Below are 16,700 nucleotides of genomic sequence, written 5' to 3' on the forward strand. Positions count from 1 at the left end.
TGTCTCGGATAAAAGTTACTTATTTTTACGCAAGGAATCCAAACACGCAATAAAAAATGGGGGTTACTATTTAAGATTTTAAAGTAACCCCCTCACGACAACACTCTCGTGGGGGTCGTGTTTGGTGTCATTCGATGGATTTTTGAAAAATATTGAACATGTATTTTCAGTTTTTCGATCTGATGTTCATCTCGCGAAATATTTGCCTTTTTTGTGAAACTTTGTGACTCGCCCATTTCCTTACGCCCGCCCGCTCAAATCGTCAGCTTTTTGAAATATACACTGTTCTTCATGTAATTAACTTACCGTGTTGCAAAATCCCCACTTTTGCTCCCTACCATTACAGTATTTTGAATTTCATTAACATTTTTGAACGCTTCCATTTTAGTTCCCCCTTAACATGACTCAAGTACACTTTATTTCTGCCTAGTTTTTTAACACTCGCAGAAAATGATGTTTTAGTATATTAAGTATGGAGAACGGTAAGGGTTTTATACCGATCGAAGACAATTGTTTGAGATCGGTTACCCTTAACGTTCGACATGCTTATAACGTTTTTTGCACGATTGATACCATTATAAATTATAAAAAGTATATAAAACTTCGTCCATTACAAGTAAAATCAAATCATTTGTTCTTAAGATACGCCAAAGGAAAATGTTGTGATCAAGTAATAGGGAAAGGGACAATCGGGGGCTGGCCTTCTCAAATTGCCAAATTCTTAAATTTGCCTAATCCCGAGAACTATACTGGCTATTCGTTTAGGAGGACATCAGCAACGCTTTTGGCTAATAAAGGTGTTGATGTCCTCGGATTAAAGCGTCATGGAGGTTGGCGTTCATCGACAGTGGCAGAAAGCTATCTAGAAGATTCTCTTCAAAATAAAATAGATTTTGCCGAAAAAACATTGTGCAATACTAGTAATACTACTAATGTATGCGATTCTGCAGGAGTTTCTGTTAGAAGTGAAACCACAGCCCAAACAAGTGGGATTTCATTAAATAATTTAACAAATTGTACCATAAGTTTCAATATTAATAAATAATTCGTTAGTTTTCTTTATTCTTTCAAAAAATAAATTAAAATTAAGAGATTTTTTAACTCGACGGTAAGTGAATTACTTACCGTCGAGCTGGAGTACTTACCGTCGAGTTGGATTACTTACCGTCGAGTTGCTAGTAAATGTCACCTACTGACGTAAAATCTGTCACGGTAAACAGTCAAAAATGATCAATCGTGCAAAAAAGTAATTTTATCCCTACTTTTTAGCTAATCGTTCTAGAATAACTTTGTTTTTGTTTTAATTCGTGTAAAACTGTCATTTTTTAAATATGAAAAAATATTTCGTTGTCGAGTAATAATAGCTTAAAAGTTATTCTAATAATTGTATATCCGTTAAAATAACAGTAATTTTAATAATGATTTTTGGTTATAATTTTTTTTTAATCTTTTGCAATACAACATTGATAGTTTAACTCTTAAAATTTTATTTGGTATGGGTCGAATTTTCTCTTTTTTTCACCCCTGTAACTTATTAAAATAAACATTATAGAAGTTTTTATGGACATTCGGCCCTCGGTAACAATGTTTCATTCTGCTTTTAAATTTTTCAAAAATACTTATTAGGTTTGTTAGGATTCGAAAAAAAAATAAATGCATTTAAAAAGCATTAACCCGGAATTTTGTGGTGAGCAACTTGGACAGTCCATAGCTTTTGAACTGAGTAGAGAGCTGTGGAAGAGTTTGCTGCGGAACTCTGAGGACCTCATTGCCTTCTTTCTATCATCATCATTCTCTTTGCCTTATCCCTATGCGGAGTCGGCTTCCCTAATTGCATTTCTCCACACAATTCTATCTTGGGTTATATCAATGTTAATTAACATGTCCTGCCTTATCGTATCCCCTCAGGTCTTCTTTGGTCTTCCTCTCCTACTCCTTCCAGGAATCGGCACTTCAGCTATTCTTCGTATTGGGTGATTAACGTCTCGACGTTGAACATGACCAAACCATCTTAGCCTATGCTCTCTTATTTTGGCATCAATTGGTGCCACACCTAGACTTCCCCTAATATACTCATTTCTAATTTTATCCTTCTTTGTCACTCCACTCATCCATCTAAGCATTCTCATTTCTGCCACATGCATTCGTTGTTCCTCTTTCTTTTTCACTTCCCAACATTCAGTTCCGTACATCATAGCCGGTCTTAATGGCTGTTTATAGAATTTTCCCTCCAGCATCATTGGAATTTTTCTGTCACGCAACACGCCACTCGCTTCTTTCCACATCATCCATCCAGCCCTAATTCTACTGCATGCATCTCCATCTATTTCTCCATTACTCTGTAATACCGATCCTAGGTACTTAAAACTATTGCTTTTCACAATCATTTCACCATCCAAAGATACCATTTTATTTGTAGTAACTCCATCTTTAAATGAACATTCCAAATACTCTGTTTTTGTCCTAGTAAGTTTTAAACATTTTTCCTCCGGAGCTTGTCTCCACTGTTCCAGTTTTTGTTCTAAGTCTCTTTCACTATTTCCTATTAACACTACATCATCAGCATACATTAGGCACCATGGAATGCTACCCTGTAGTTTCGCTGTTATCTGGTCCAAAACTAATGAGAATAAATAAAGACTAAGTACCGAGCCTTGTTGCAATCCTACTTTCACCTGAAATTTATCAGTCTCTTCCACACCTGCCCTAATGCAGTCGAACCCGCTTATTGGAATAGCCTTCGTGCCAAGCAAAAATATTCTTATAACCGGGATATTCTAATAACCGATCATTGGTGGCTAGCCGTAATAAGTTTAACGAATATACGTAATAATAGTACATACTATGTTTATATGTAGGTATATGTATATGGTTTTAGGTCTTTTTATGTCAATAATACAATAGCGTAACGTATTTATTAAAACACCAAATTACATTATACCTATTATGTGGATGCATACAGTAATTAATATGAAATGTATGCAATATACAGATTATGTAAATATTTTCGTGTTAAAGTACATAAATATACTTAATAAGAAAATTATTTATTTAGTCTGTCTTGAAAAATAATCGGTAAATGTAGCTTATTTTTTTGTTTCATAAAATACTAGTCACTTTGTTGCTTTGAATTACAAAAATTAGAAAAATTTACAATGGTTTGGCCATTCCGAAAACGTTTTAAAACTTTACAATCGATTAGGATGGGCGAGCTGTTTTTAAAAATTTAATAACAAGCCAGTGGGTGGCAATATGTATAGTTTGTAGACAAAGGAAATTATTTTACGACTGAATTTGTCGGTAAACGATTGAATTGGTACTCATAACAACGCAATAAAATATTTATTGCCTATCTGACAAACCCAAATAATATAAATAAAACAGCACTACAGACCTTCGAAGCCCTTGGCGAGATACCATAATACAAGACATAATTTAAATTTTTAGGAAATTCGAAAGTGTAGGTTAAAATTTATTCGTTGACCTGAAAAATATTCTAATAAGCGGTATTTTTTTATTAATACGTATTTCGATAAACGGATAAATTTATCAAGGAGTAAATGGAAACGTTTCGGGACCCGAATTTATATTCCATAAACCGGGATATTCCTATAACCGGGACTCTAATAAGCGGGTTCGACTGTACTAGTCGTTACTCCCTCATACATATCTCTCACAATCTTTACATATTAGCCAGGGACTCCTTTCTTATTGAGTGCCCACCACAGAATCTCTCGAGGAACTCTATCATATGCTTTCTCAAGATCAATGAATACCATATGAGCGTTGGTCTCTTTATTCCTGTATTTTTCCATAAGTTGCCTTACAATGAAAATTGCATCTGTTGTTGATCTGCCCTGCATAAAGCCGAATTGATTATCGGATATTTCAGTTTGGCTTTATGCAGGGCTTTATGATATTTCGATTTGGCTTTATATATGAACATGAATTAAAAAAAAGTTATGACTGGCTAAATGACACCCAATTTATGCCATAAAATCAAAAAAAGACCCGTAATTTTGCGCCTTTGCTCTTAATCGGTCAAGGAATTCCACAGGGGGAAGTAAAATATCTAGGTATGTCTTTGGACGGAAGATTAAACTTGAGGAAGCATATATTTACTAAGCGAAAACAACTGGGCCATAACATGTATTCGTTGTTAGGTAAAAAATCAAAACTATGAACTGAAAATAAAATAATGAATGGGTTGCATGTGTGAGTCCATACTATTGTAGTAAAGAAAAAAGAGACGTTCTCACAAACAATTTATTTTACAACTGACGACCGGTTTCGCTGTCTACAATATTCACAGCATCTTCAGGTCACGGTAAAAGTAAAATTAAATGCTACAAATAACAAAAAAACAGAGTTAGTTAAGTGGTCTGGTTGAAATCAAAGGGTAAAGATCAAGCCAATATTAAAGTATATATATTCATGCATACATATAAATACTAAAATGTACGTAAATATGGTTTAACAACCCTCACACTCACATACATGCAAGCATTCAAATGTAGTGGCAACTAAAGTATGTCAAGTATAAGTATAAAATGTACACTTACTTTCCGGTATAAGGGAAGAATATAGTAGTATTCAATATCATACTTTTTCTCCAAATTATGCTAAAGGGAGAGATGGTAGAGGGACAGATTTGATTGTAATGTACAAACAAAACAAAATAAAATAATTGGCAGGACCTTTGGGGGATAAGTAAGGGAACACGACATTAAACCGTGAAACCAAAAATTGTTAGTTATATATAAAGTGATGTTATTTTTAAATTTTTTAAAGTGTATATTTTTAAATTTATTGGGATTATTAGATGTTGTTCTGGATGTTCAAGAACTGATGGATGTAAGATTGGTTGTGCAATTTTCTTAAAACCAGAATTGGTCAGTTGTGTATTATTTGTGGTGTGATTGTGAAAATGTTTTAATTTTTATTTGTTGGAGACATTGAAATTAAACTGAACAATAGTAAATAGGTAAAATTTGCTAAAATTTAAAAGTGTCAAACAATAAAATCATTAATAAATAATTCAGAATTAAATTCAAATGTGAAGGTAACTAACTGTACATGAAATTAAATTTATAGTAATATAAAATTATGATGATTTGTGCAGCAATGAATGAGATTTTATGAGATATTACTAAAAAGTTAGAAAAAGGCAAATATGAAAAAATAGATGAAAAAATTATTCATTTATGTTAATATCTGTTGAATGTAATAAATAGTTGAGTATATTGAAAAAATTAATCTCAAAAATCTTTGAAAAAGTTACCTGGTTGAGCTGAATTATATGGTTTCTTTGAAAAGTTAAAAAAGTTTTTGAAATATTTTTTGTTTTAAAGTCGATGAAAATAACACATAACAGATTCTCGAACGCACACAAAGGACGTGGACACAACGGGAGTTTGGGAATTTTTTGATGAGGAAAGCAAACTGTGTACTACTACATCTTATTTCTTTTTGATTTTTAAGAATTGTAAAAATTCCTCTAATTTGGTTTTATTTACCAAAAATTATTTAATTTTTATTAATTATTTAATTTAATTTTTTCAATCTACTCAACTATTTATTACATTCAACAGATATTAACATAAATGAATAATTTTTTCATCTATTTTTTCATATTTGCCTTTTTCTAACTTTTTAGTAATATCTCATAAAATCTCATTCATTGCTGCACAAATCATCATAATTTTATATTACTATAAATTTAATTTCATGTACAGTTAGTTACCTTCACATTTGAATTTAATTCTGAATTATTTATTAATGATTTTATTGTTTGACACTTTTAAATTTTAGCAAATTTTACCTATTTACTATTGTTCAGTTTAATTTCAATGTCTCCAACAAATAAAAATTAAAACATTTTCACAATCACACCACAAATAATACACAACTGACCAATTCTGGTTTTAAGAAAATTGCACAACCAATCTTACATCCATCAGTTCTTGAACATCCAGAACAACATCTAATAATCCCAATAAATTTAAAAATATACACTTTAAAAAATTTAAAAATAACATCACTTTATATATAACTAACAATTTTTGGTTTCACGGTTTAATGTCGTGTTCCCTTACTAATCCCCTCAAGATCCTGCCAATTATTTTATTTTGTTTTGTTTGTACGTTACAATCAAATCTGTCCCTCTACCATCTCTCCCTTTAGCATAATTTGAAGAAAAAGTATGATATTGAATACTACTATATTCGTCCCTTATACCGGAAAGTAAGTGTACATTTTATACTTATACTTGACATACTTTAGTTGCCACTACATTTGAATGCTTGCATGTATGTGAGTGTGAGGGTTGTTAAACCATATTTACGTACATTTTAGTATTTATATGTATGCATGAATATATATACTTTAATATTGGCTTGATCTTTACCCTTTGATTTCAACCAGACCACTTAACTAACTCTGTTTTTTTGTTATTTGTAGCATTTAATTTTACTTTTACCGTGACCTGAAGATGCTGTGAATATTGTAGACAGCGAAACCGGTCGTCAGTTGTAAAATAAATTGTTTGTGAGAACGTCTCTTTTTTCTTTACTACAATGAAAATAAAATATTAATCTACAGATCCATCCTGAAACCAGTTTTTATGTACTTATGGGATAGAATGATGGGGAACCGAAACACATTCCAATATTGAAATAATATAAAGATTTCAATCCAAAATATTGATAACAATATTAGATAACAACATTTACCAACGTTGGTTCATAACCAACTAAGTCAACCATCAAGACGCCGGGCTAACATACGTCAAATATGATATCAAAAAGTGAGCGAAAAAACATACAGAAAAACTTAAAGTGCATCCGAATGTGTTTGCAAAATATTTAATAAATAAACGGCATACAGTTCGGCGGTTAAAACGTAAAGTTTCATTAGAGTTAATTGATTAAGACTTCTTCTTTACGTTTCTACTACGAAGGTTGGCAATCACAGCCCGAAAGAGTTCAATTGAGCTGCACTCCAACCGTTCTCTGAAATTTCTCAACCAAGACATTTTTCTTCTACCTATGCTGCGCCTTCCTTGAATCTTTTCTGCATTATTAATTTTAGAAATTCATATCTCTCACCACGTGTTATATGACCCAGATATTGTAGTTTTCTTATTTTGATGGAATCCAGTATGTCCCTGCTGTTGTCTATTCTTCATAGTACTTCTTCATTGGTTATTCTGTCTGTCCAGGACATTCTCAACATTCTTTGTTATATCCACATTTCGAATGCTTCCAATCTATTGAGACATCGTTTACTGAGTCTTGTCTCCACCCCATACAAAAGAATAGAAAATACATACCTAACACTTTAGTACTCGTTTTCTAAGATTTAGGCTGAGGTCTCTACTACATAAGATTTGTTTCATATTATTGAATGCATTTCTAGCTTTTTCTATTCTAACTCGGATTTATTTGGTATAAGTGTTTGTTTCATTAATGTTTGTCCCTAAATAGTTATAATTCTGAACTTGTTCTATCATCTTATTATTTACGTGTAGATTATTCACTCGCTGCTACAACCTTACCTAAAATTCTGTGTAGATCTGTAATCTGATTTACTAAATGTGTATAAATAAGAAAATTAAGTTTAAAAAGGGATGCATCACTGGATGCCCCCTACCTATCATAATACTTGAATTGTCGGTCTTATTACTTATTGTCTATCATCTAGCAAGTCTATTGTAAAATACACTGCCGAGCATAAAATTGGGGTCACCCTGTAATTTGCATTTATTTTAGAAATTATTTTTCTTTTTTAACTATTTTCTGTTATAACATATTAGTTTACTAATGGACTGCTCGAAAAAAAGTTGTTGTTGTTGCGGTTTCGATAAGCGTTTGAGATAAAAAGAGGCCCTTACCCTAATTCCTAAAAACTATTATCAGCATAGTTTTTTTCTGTGGTTTTAACGTCAATTATAAATTGTTTGTGTATTGTTTTCACTGTCTGTATATTGCAATGACTTCTATAGTGCAGATCTATGTAACAGCCAACTAAACCATGATGAGCAACTAGAAGGTTCAGGAAAAATATTAGTCAATCAAAGATCGGAATTGATGCCTCATATGTGCACAGACAAAATAAGGAACGCATTGAGGAAGAGAAAAAAAATAGAGCCCCCGGAGAAGACAATATAGTTATAGAATACAGCTGTACTAACAACAAAAGTTTATTCTCGCGTGTAAAAGATCAGACACCAACAATGTACAATACCAACACGATCTATAAACTACCATGTTTGGGCTGTACTGTGAAGGTTGCTATATTGGACAAACAAGCCAATGGCTTAAACAACGTATTACCCAGCAAAAAAGTGACTGACAGATATATAAAAACACATACTCTGTAGTTGATCACTTCATCAACACAGGTCATCAGTTTGACTATACCAATGTTGCAATATTACAAACAGTAAATAACTATCAAAACAGGCTATTTCTCCAAATGTGATCCATCACAAAAACAAAAAATGTAATAAATTATAAAGCAAATACCAACCAACTTAGCAAAATATACTGCAATATTCTGCAATTCATTTAATTTAAAAATTGATCCAATATTTAGCAATTAAACCTTATTTTATCTATATACAGAAACTAGACACTCTAATGTACATGTTTTTATCGTTTTATGGGTATTTTAATTTGTTTCATTTTAAAAATGTTAGTCTTAATTGTAAAAGTGTGTGACCAATGTTTGTTTTGTTTATTTGTCAACAATTCCACCATTGTAAGTAGAGTTTCATTTAATTTTATTCTTCTGTGGCTTACATATTTATCCTAGTAAATTATAGTGCACTTCTGATGAAGTCAACCACTAGTTGACAAAATATTAGTGACAAAAAATTGAATTGTTTTAATTCCTGAACGACTAACCCGAAATATACCAAGATTTTATAAGTAATTAGTAAGTTTATTAAGTAATATACAGTCGATATTAAATCAAATATTTTACTATATTATATATACACTGAGAATTGTCCACTCCTTCTTATTATTAATTTTTATTTTCTGGCCTTCTAGCTCCAATCTTTCCATTTCTTTTTCGACCTTTTGCTTCCATCTATTTTTCTGTCTTATTTTTATTTTCTTTGAGGCTATAGTGTAGTTTAGTACCCATTTTGGAGTCACCGTGTTCGCCATCCTTTCTAGGTTACCTCGCCATTTAAATGTTTGTGCCTTTGTCACTTTTATTATATTATCGATTATATCGATATTAAATCAAATATTTTACTATATTATATACACTGAGAATTGTCCACTCCTTCTTATTATTAATTTTTCTTTTCTGGCCTTCTAGCCCCATTCTTTCCATTTCTTTTTCGACCTTTTGCTTCCATCTAGTTTTCTGTCTCCTTTTTATTTTCTTTGAGGCTATAGTGTAGTTTAGTACCCATTTTAGAGTCATTGTGTTCGCCATCCTTTCTAGGTTACCCCGCCATTTAAATGTTTGTGCCTTTGTCACTTTTATTATATTAGGTTGGGTGTATAATTCCTTTAACTCATCATTTGATCTTCTTAGCCATAAACTATCCTTTATTATACCTCCATCTATCTTCCTCAGGAATTTTGAAGATATTCTTCTTTAGGCGCGATTCGATTGAGGGTAAAATTGTACATAAATCTGCGCGCATGCGCAGACAGTATGTACACAGACAGTATGTAGTTCATTGCTAATCTTTCAATATAGGTATGTATGTATCTGTAACCGTGCAAATAAGTCATTAAAAGAATATATTAGTGTTTTTAGGAAATGTATTATTTATTATAATTCTTGTGTTTTTGGATTTATGTTTCTCTGTAGTAAAATAATAAAATATTATGTAAGCATAACATTTTTACACTATATGTCGCCGTGTTGTTTAATTATATCTGAAACTTACATGTCAATTACAAGGACCTCGCTGGAGTATGTAGTTGGTAATGCGTTAGCTCTGAGATTGGAATGACGCGGGTTCAAATCCTGGGCGATTCATATTTTTTTTTTATTTTTGGTTGTTTTAATAAAATTTTTTGAAAGTGGTAGATAAGAAAGTTAGTTTGATTTTTAAATAAAATACAAATAACCTGTTAAGTATATTTACTTCGTTTAAATTACGTATTATATAATAGAAGAATATCTTCTTACGTGCGTACAAAGTACACACACATTCTTTTTTTTTTTCTCAGATCTCCAGTAAATTTTGTTCATTTTTTGTCATTGTCCATGTCTCATTGTATTATGTTACTATTGGATGTAAAGTTGTTTCGTACAACTGTATTTTTGCCTTTGTTGATTACCATTTCGAATTCGTATGATTTTTCTTCATCTATTTCTGCTTTAAACTTTTCTCCATTTCTAAACTGACCATCTGTCCATTCCACACATTTTGTTTTAGTTTCATTTATGTACTATTTTCTTCGCTGCTTTTACTGTTCTCTGTACTATATATGTATAAAAGGATAATAATTTTTTCTAATAGTTCTAAAAGAATAATAAAGCTAGAACATCATATACAGTGAGGACGTTTGAGTTGGAATAAATTCATTTTCTCGAGAATGGTCGACTCTGGAGAAAAATCCTGAAACAGGTCAATTTTTATTTTTAAATTATAATTTTTTGGCAAATATATATCATACTGGTGCCGTCATCGATTTGGACGTGATGACGTAATCGATAATTTTTTTTAAATGAGAATAGGGTTGGTTTGATAGCTCATTCTAAAGGTTATTCAATTCTCTATTCACTAATATAAACATTAATATAATTATTTATACAGGGTGCCCAAAAAAATTTTTGAATTAAATTAATTCAGACAAAACGAAGAATGTATGTAATTTATTTAATGCAAAATACATTTTACTGCTGTTAGAAAACATAAAAAATGTTTACATGAAAGATAAATATTGCTTTTCGCTTAAATTAAATGTTCCAAACTGTTAAGAGGCAGGTGGGTGGCAGCTTTAATATTGAATTTAAACGAAAAACAATATTTATTTATCAAATAAACATTTTTTCCAGTTTTCCGACAACAGTAAAATGTATTTCAAATTAAATAAATTATATACCGTAAAATGGGGTTACTTTGACCGCAGGGGTGAATTTGACCAAAAACATAGAAAAAGATTTATTGTGATATACTTCAGCCACCCTGTATAATTTTTAAAATCATTTTTAACGATTCACATTTATAAATATCTAAGAATTCATTTTTAAATAAAAAAAAAAAGAATCAATAGTCCAAGGGTTGTTAAATCCACCGATATAAACAATTAAGACAAAAAGGTTTAAAAAACGGTCAAATTAACACATCCTAAAAGAAAACTAAGTTTAACAGCCAAAAAGCATATACGCTCAACTTCCCCCCAAATAGGGTGAATGCCAAAGTCATTTTTTATTCTTTTTTCTAAGCCATGATTATTTTCTTGTAATTATAATCTAAGCTACTGAAAGTAGACGCCAAAGCACATAAAATATTTGTATATACAAAAATGTAGCAAAATTTAAAATATGGTTTTTATAGGATTAAAGTACAAAATCGGTCAGTCAACCCAAATTACGGTACATTCTTCTTTTTGTCTCAATTAATTTAATTAAAAAAAAATTTTGGGCACCCTGTATAAATAATTTTGTTAATGTTTATATTAGTGAATAAAGCATTGAATAACCTTTCAAAAGAGCTATCAAATGACCCCGATTCTCTTTTAAAAAAATCATCGATTACGTCATCACGCCCAGATGGATGACGTCACTAGTATGATATATGCCAAAAAATTATAATTTAAAATCTCCAGAGTCGCTCATTCTCGAGAAAATGAATTTATTCCAACTCAAACGTCCTCACTGTATAGGAAAATGCAAGAGGTGATAATCAACAGAGAGCTAAAAATTACGCTAAAAATACTTTTATTACTCTGCTATGTGTTCAGCATTTTGTTCTATGGAATTGAGCCATGGATCCGCACGGAAATAATGTGCAAGAGGATTGTAGACCAGGGTAATAAGCTAGAAATAGACCATGTTCGGGACACTCAAAGATCCAGGTAGCTGACTACTTTTTTAGTTATTGTAGACCTATAGGTATACAACTACGAGCGTATCTATGACGCATTCAATATGCACAAAAAACTGAAAGAAGTTGCAGGACTGAATAAAAAATGTAATCCTCCACTAATCGAAGATAAAAACGGAAAAATTATAATCGATATCGAAGGTCAACTAATAAGATGGAAAGAATATATAAAGGAATTATTCGATGATGAAAGAAGCGAACTAGAAACGCTAAATGACATAAGCGGTCCTCCAATAACTAAGGAAGAAGTGCAATACGCTATAAAGAACGCAAAAAACAGGAAGGCGATCGGACCAGATGAGATTTACGTAGAAACACTAAAGCTTTTAGGTGTCGAGGTCATTAAGATACTTACGAAATTGTTCAACTTAATCTATGAAAGCGGAAAAATTCCTAAAGATTGGCTTAAATCCTCATTTGTTGTACTACCAAAAAAACACAGAGCCACAAAATGCAGCGACTATCGCACCATCAGCCTAATGAGTCATGTATTGAAAACGTTTCTTAGAATCATTCATCAAAGAACATATAGAAAAATTGAGGAAAGAATCTCAAGTACTCAATTCGGTTTTCGCTGTGGCCTTAGAACGCGTGATGCACTATTCGCAACCCAAGTTTTAATTCAAAGATGCAGAGATGTAAATCATGACGTTTTCATGTGCGCGATTGATTTTGAAAAGGCCTTTGATAAAGTTCGCCATGAAAAAATGCTACATATTCTCAAAACTACCGGTCTGGACGGTAGGGACATTAGAATAATCGCAAATTTGTATTGGGGCCAGGCTGCATGTATTAGGGTTGCGAATCAGTGCTCTGAAGAAGTAAAAATCAAGCGCGGAGTTCGACAAGGCTGTATATTGTCACCAATGTTGTTTAATCTTTACGCTGAAACAATTTTAAATGAAGTCTTGGAAAACGCAAAAGAGGGAATACTCATTAATGGTATGCTTATGAACAATATCAGATACGCAGATGACACCTTGTTGCTGACTGGATCAATTGAACATCTTCAAGCGTTATTGAATCGAATGGTGGCATTCTGCGCGATATATGGACTCAAACTCAACGCAAGAAAAACAAAGTTTATGGTTATTAGTAAACAGGCAGCCGTAAATAATAATAACTATAACGTAACAATCGGTAATGACTCAATTGAACGAGTAAGTAATCTTGTATATCTGGGTACTCATATTAATGAAAGCTGGAACCCTAGTACAGAAATAAAAAGTAGAATTGCCAAAGCAAGAACAAGTTTTATGAAATTTAAGAAAATCCTGTGCAGTCATGATCTAAATTTGGAACTTCGCATAAGAATGGTCCGATGTTATATATTCCCAGTACTACTTTACGGGGTTGAAGCATGGACACTGACAGAATCGCTTTTAAAAAACCTAGAAGCATTTGAAATGTTGGTCTACCGCCGTATTCTGAAGATCAGTTGGGTAGAAAGAGTCACAAACGAAAGGGTTTTGCAACGTTTGAATAAAAGTTGCGAAGTAGTGAACACGGTTAAAAGGCGCAAATTGGAATACTTTGGTCATATAATGCGTCACCCAGAAAAATATGACATACTTCACCTTGTAATGCAAGGTAAAATAATGGGAAAAAGAAGTGTGGGCCGCCGTACAACTTCTTGGCTTAAAAACCTACGCCAATGGTTTGGGAAAACTAGCACTGAACTATTTCGTGCGGCTGTAAATAAGACAATGATTGTTAATATGCTGCGCAACATGAGAGTCAACGATCGACAAGCGGTCTCGGCACCTTAAGAAGAAGAAGATACCTATAGGATGAAAACCTACCTGTTTCCTACCTAGAGTTCGCGTCCGTTTTTTAATTATTAACAATTTTTTGCACCCCTTTCAAAAGCTAAATAGTTGACATAAAATTACAAAATTAAATTTTTTAGAACATTAAGAAACCTTCAAAATGCCGATTTTTGAAAGTTAAAAAGTTAATTTGTTGCTACGCAAACTGCAAAATAAGTGAAAATCGTTATTTGTTAATAACTTTTACTAAAACTACCTTAGAACTTTAGTGTTTCACTCAAAGTTCGCTATTTTGGTACTTAACAAACCCTCAAAATTTGAGATCGATCCATTAATTAGTTTAAGAGTTATTCGAATTGTTTATCCCAGAGACCTTTATTTTGCAATAACATAAGACAGAAAATAATGAAGATAGGGCAATTCTGAGTATGCCAAATGAAAGTAGAAAACTGATACTATCAAAATGTACTAAAAACGATAAAAAAATTATCAAATATAGTCAAAAATCCTAATGCCAAATTTGTGAAATTTTGTAGTTTAAAAACATTTAGAATAACTTTAAAAATATTATATGTAGAAAAAGTCATTTTACATATTAGAAAAGCTGGTATTTTACACGAATTTTTAAAAATGCAGTTTAACTGGTGACTAGTCGTGGGAAGTGAAGGGGGAGCTGGGAGCCGACAAATGCACGAGTTCAAAAACTAAAAAAAGCAACTTAAAACTACTATCATTTTCTATATCTCGGGATCTACTAAATATATTTTGATCGTTCTTTTTTAATTTGTATGTAATTTTTCTGTACATTACAAATATGTAATTTGTCTAGACATTTATTAATTAATAAACAGTCTAATTTGTTTAAACAATTTTTGAAAAAATAATTTTTTCCCAAAACTCCATGATTTTAATAATACTATCCCTATTAATCATAGAAAAAGTTAAGGTATATTTTAATAAATAAATTATCTTCAATAAATAATTATCTAATAAAAATCATTTATTTATTAAAGTGTACTTTAACTTTTTCTGTGATCATTAATGATACTATGATTAAAAAAATCGATTTTTGTAAAAAAAAATATTTTTTCAAGAATTGTTTAAACAAATTAGGCTATTTATTAATTAATAAATTTATAAACAAATTGCATATTTGTAATTTACGTAAAAATTACATACCAATTAAAAAAAGAAAGATCAAAATCCATTGAGTTGATCCGGAGATACAACAAATTATATTCGTTTGAAATTGCTTTTTCGGTATTTTAAGTAGGTTCCTCCTAGTAATCGTTTGCACTATATTTTTGAAAAATCGTAGAGGGTGCTGTGAAGGTATAATGTTTGTGAAAATTTTTTAAGAAAAAATACAAATCCCCTTCTTTAAAATGGCATTAATGAGATTCCTTAATTATTATAAACAAATTAGCTGTGAATTAAAAAAAAACATGTGGCTAACTTTGTCCCAAATGAGCCCAGGCTAATTTTTTTTATTTGAAAATTCGTGTTAGAATACTATCTTTTCGAATATATAAAAAGATTGTTTCTACGGACAACATTTTTAAAGTTATTCTAAATGTTTATAAACTACAAAATTTTAAAAATTTGGCATTAGGATTTTTGACTATGTTAATCAATTTTTATCTTTTTTTAATACATTTTGGTACTATCACTCTTCTACTTTCATTTGGCATACTCAGAATTGCTTTATCTTCATTATTTTCTGTCTTATCTTATTGCAAAATAAAGGTCTCTGGGATAAACAAATAGAATAACTTTTAAACTAATTAATGGATCAGTCTCAAATTTTGAGAGTTTATTAAGTACCCCAATATCCAACTTTGAGTGAAACACTAAGGTTTTAAGGTAGTTTTAGTAAAAGTTATTAACAAATAACGATTTTCACTTATTTTGCAGTTTGCGTAGCAACAAACTAACTTTTTAACTTTCAAAAATCGGCATTTTGAAGGTTTTTCAATGTTATAAAAAACTAAATTTTGTAATTTAATGTCAACTATTTAGTTTTTGAATGGAGTGCAAAAAATCGAAAAAAATCGTGATTTATGCACTAAATTGTTAATAATTAAAAAACGGACGCGACCTCTAGGCAGAAAACAGGTAGGTTTTCTTCCTATATGTCTACAATAACTAAAAAAGTAGTCAGCTACCTGGATCTTTGAGTGTCCCGAGAAAGTCCTTATTACCTTGGACTATTGTGGCTTTTGAAATATGGGCTTACCGCATAATATTGAGGATATCGTGGATGAATAGAGTAACAAATCAAGCGGTAATGTAGCGGCTAACCAAAGTTAGAGAGGTACTGAATATAAAAAAAAGGACAACACTAGAGTACTTTTCCCACGTGATAAAAAATCCGATGAAATGCTACATGTGATTATTCAAGGAAATATAGAGGGAAAGCGCGGCCCCGGACGCAGAAACACATCCTGGCTTAGGAACCTTCGTCAGTGGTATGGAGTGAGCATTGCGACACTATTTAGGTCAGCTGTGGACAAAGTAAAAATCATGCGACTGATCGCCAATATTCAGGGAGGGCAATGCACTTAAAGAAGAAGATGAGAAAAATAAATTTACAGAGAAAGAAGAGAAAAACACATTACGGGGTGGCCCTAATTTTAATCTCGGCAGTGTATTCTCCAATGTATTGATAAACGTGTGCTATATCTATGTACATTTCTAATAAAATAAGTCTTTCTAATAAAAATCTAAAAATCTTAAGTATCCATAAATCGGTCACAAATAATATCAGGTAATAACAACAATGATAACATGTACTCACCGCTATTGTAATTCGATAGAAAGCGATAAACAATTAATACCTATCAGTCAAA

The 16,700-nt window shown here is 31.4% G+C and overlaps 1 protein-coding gene across 1 annotated transcript in view; it reads left to right on the top strand.

The window, feature by feature from the left end:
- Window positions 1–16,700, top strand: part of LOC114329376 (sensory neuron membrane protein 2) — a 164,856-nt gene that overhangs the window by 11,262 nt on the left and 136,894 nt on the right. The window lies entirely within an intron of this gene.

Source organism: Diabrotica virgifera, chromosome 9 (assembly GCF_917563875.1).
Source record: "Diabrotica virgifera virgifera chromosome 9, PGI_DIABVI_V3a".
Taxonomy (NCBI): Eukaryota; Metazoa; Arthropoda; class Insecta; order Coleoptera; family Chrysomelidae; genus Diabrotica; species Diabrotica virgifera.